The sequence below is a fragment of the Pteropus vampyrus genome, unplaced genomic scaffold (genome assembly GCF_000151845.1).
Source record: "Pteropus vampyrus isolate Shadow unplaced genomic scaffold, Pvam_2.0 Scaffold124, whole genome shotgun sequence".
Classification (NCBI taxonomy): Eukaryota; Metazoa; Chordata; class Mammalia; order Chiroptera; family Pteropodidae; genus Pteropus; species Pteropus vampyrus.
In genome coordinates this window covers 1541608-1545630 of record NW_011888905.1, presented here as the reverse complement: position 1 = coordinate 1545630, position 4023 = coordinate 1541608, and positions in this window count along the sequence as shown.

Below are 4023 nucleotides of genomic sequence, written 5' to 3'. Positions count from 1 at the left end.
TTTAAAAAAGAGCTTACCAAAGCGAATGACTAATTAATTCAATTCCATTACGATCAACCAAAAACAATTATAAAGTGTAGTTTAACTATAAGAAAGCATTTATAATAGCAATAAAAACTGTAAGATACCTAGAAATAAATCTAACAAACGTTGGCAAGACCTGTATGAAAAAAAACTTTAAACTTTATTAAAAGGCATATCTTTTAGAAAGCCTAACTAAATAGACATATAATTTTTAAGGGTAGGAAGACTCGATATTAAAAGGATGTTAAGTTATCCTAAATTAATCTTCGGATTAAGTACAATTTCAGTCAAATTCCAGCAGGAATTTTTTTCTGATTCTAAAATTCACATGGAATACATAGGACCTAGACTACCCAAGATAATCTTGAAAAACGATAAAGTTGAAGGACGTACACTACTTCATTTTTAAGATTTACAACTAAGACACATTAACTAAGACAAGGTGATATCGGCATAAGAAAGGACAAATAGATCAGTGGAAAGGAGAACAGAGCCCAGAAATAGACTCGCACAAACACAGTCGCTCGATTTTCAACAAAGCCGCCGCGGAAATTCAGTGGGGATAGTAAGGTTTTTTTAATGGAGCAACTGGATGTTTACGTGGGAAAAAAACCCCGCAAAACCTTGATTTCTACCATCCACAAAAATCCAGAGAGGTCCTAAATCTGAACATGAAAGCTAAAACTATAAAGCTTCCAGAAGAAAACTTTGGAGAAAACTCTTCACATTCTTGAGGAAGGCAAGATTTCTTAAACATAACCAAAAGCACTCACTAACCACAAAAAAAAAAAAAGTTGATAAACTGGCCTTCGCCTCAATAGAAACTCACGCTTATTAAAATACAATATTAAAGCGAGCATGCAAGTCAACGACTGGGAGAAAATATTCACAATGCACACATCGGACAAAGGACGCAAATCCAGGATATGCAAAGAACGGCTACAAATCAATAAGAAAAAAGACGAGCTGTTTTAAAAACTGGGCAAAAGACTTGAACAGACATCTCACAAAAGAAGATATTCAGATGGCCAATGGGCATATGGAAAGGTGCCCAACAAAGGTTTTCAACAGAGACATGCAAATTAAATCCACGATGAGGAACCTCTCCAAGTCATCTGCCAGAATGGCTAACATAAAAACTTGACAAAAAAAGTGTAATATACCTAAGAATAAATATATAACACATATCCACAAGGTCTTTGAGAAAAAAAATCATTGCAACGCATATAACAACAAAGGATTAATATTCGGAATATATAAAGAACACATCCCAAAGATTAAAGAAAAACCTCTCCAAGAAGCCAACGGAAAAATGGGCAAAAGACACGAAGAGGAATTTCACAGAAAACACAAATGACCAACACACATATGGAAAGATGCTCCACGTGTTTGAAATAAGGATAACTCAGATTGAGACCACAACGAGACCTATACCCACCAGACTGGCAGAATTAAGAAGTCTGATGATCCCAGATGCTGGAAACAATGTGAGTTCATGGAAATCTAAACCCTGCTGATGGGAGTGGAAACAACTTTCCATTATCTTACTAAAGCGAACCTCCGGTGCTGTCTGTGACCTAACAATTCTACTCCTCCAAGGCACGTGCCCCCGAGCGAACGTGCACCAGAAGACGGGTACAATAACGTTTATGGTGACCCTCTTCATAGTAGCGAAATAACGTTTATGGTGACACTCTTCATAGTAGCGAAGAATGGGAATGATTCAAACGTCCATCGGCAGGAGGATGAGATGCGAACGAAGGAGCTCCATTTGCAACGCAGGGATGAAAATGAGGAGAAGGTCGAATGAAAATGCAAGTTACGGAAAATTTTAGACGGTGTAACATCAGCGTTTTCTAACTCAGAACCGAGAAAAGAGAAATACTATCTTATTAGGGAATGCGTATTTTTGAGCTAAAACGCTTTAAAAAAGGGAAAGGAGAGAGAAAGAAAATTCAAGGTAGTGGTTCCCTCGGGTGGGGAGAGGCCTGGGAATGAGAGAGGAAGGCCCGACGGAGGTAAGTGTGCTGGCCAGGGGCGGTCGATTTGTTGGGCATCCACTTTTAAATATTACATTTCACAGGCAAGTGGAAAAATACAATGGCGAGTGCTAGCAACTCTGGCAAACCGGAGAGCAGCGGTCCCATGTCAGGACATCTGAATTTTTAAAAGTATAAGCACCGTGCTGGCCAAACAAAATAGATTCTGGAACTGGACTTGGTCGTGGGCCATCAGCCTGCAAGCCCCGGCCTCGCTCCGTAAGTCTGGTGGAAGACGCGGTCACAGGAAGAACGCGAAGCCCCCGAGCAGAGCTCCGAGGGCCTTGGGTGCAGATGTGATGGAGAGTGGACGGGAATGAGAGCAGGAGGGCACGGGAAGGTGCCGGGGAGACGGGATGGGTCTCGCTGCTCCCCCGACAGGCCGTAACAGCCCCCAACCACGGGCGCCTGCGCCGCGAGGCGGGCTTGGCTCCCCCCACCAGCCAGAGGATGAGCTGGGAGGGAGGCACCTTTTGTCCCCAGCCCGGGGGCATTCCCGTGTTCCCAGGGACTCAGCCCTGACTCGGGACCTGGCACTGTCTCTCAAGCCCTCGTGTACCCTCAGGGGTCCCTGGGTCCTGGTTCGAGATCCCCCCCTTTGTGGCCGGGCAATCTCTAGGTCCTTTCCCATTCGATGACCCTTGGACTCTCCCGTTTGAGAGCTACTGTCCCTCAGGATTCCAGACGTCTGGTTTCGCCCCACGGATAATAAGCCGAGCTTCAAATCTGAGAAATGCGGAGTCCACAGGAAGGAATGGTGATAACGGCTGGGGGGACAGGGGCCTTTCAATGACAGAGGGACACAGACCCCCACGTCGGCACGGAGACACGGGCCAGAAGGGAGGAAACAGTGTGTCTCAGAGAAAGACACGGAGGCAGGAGCCCGGGAGCGGGGGGCAGAGCTCAAACCCCGGGAGGCGGACAGAGGGGTACAGACGACAGGTTCAGATTCAGTCGCTTGGAGTCAGAGTGGTGCTTGGGCACAGAGGAGACCCAGCAGCTGGCAGAACAGAAGAGGCACAGAGTGGTGGCTGGACGGGGGGAGGGGGTCCCCGGGGATTTGTCCGTCCATACCACGCAGGAGGGCTGGCCACCTGGGTGCTGCGGCTCCAGGAAGGTGTCCAGGTCCTCTGGGCTCTGCAGTAGGGGGGCCTTCTGGGGGCCAGTGCATCTTGAAGCCTGCAGCCTGTCCCTGAAACACACATTGCCACCACTGCCCTCTGCATCCAGGGGCCAGCAGCGGGCACCGGGGAGGAACAGCACCGCAGCCCGGCCCCGGCCCTGCCCTTCCTGTTGGCACAGGCGCAGCCCAGACCCAGTGGCCTCCCTTTGGGGCTGTGCTTTGGCGGAGCCGCTGAGCCGGCTGCAGGCAAGGGTGGCCCCTGGTGGCCACAGGGCAGTACTGCCCCCCAGAAGAAAGCCAGTGGCCGGCTAGGGAATTCTCACTCCTTACCCCGCCTCTGTCCCTACCCAGCTGATGCTGTGCCCAAGGTTCCCCTCCCACTGTACCCAGGGCCCGAGGTGACGCCTGGCAGAGCAAGGGGACCCTGGAAGAAACTGAGGTACCGCTGGCACCACGCGAGGGGAGCCCAGGGCATCTCCGCCTTCAACCAGCTGCTCTGAGGAAGGTTCCAGGAGGCCTGCAGCCGAGCTGCTCACGCAGTGACCCCAGGCCAGGGGCCAGGCCAGGGGCCGTGCCCTCGCTGGCTCGCGCTGCTCAAGAGCTACAGAAGCCCGTCCACTCACCGGAGCTGAGGGAGCTGGCCGGGACCCCCGCCAGCACGACCAGCAGTGACCACCACCCAGAGCTCCCCGCGCTGACCGCCCAGCCTGCTCGCTCTGACTTCCTCCACTTTGGGGAAGTGGTCGGGGATTTTCCAGGAGAGGGGAAGAACTGGGCCCCTCGCTTCTGGTCCCCCGAGCCCATGCAGCCCTCTGAGCAAGACCGGTCCCCACTGCA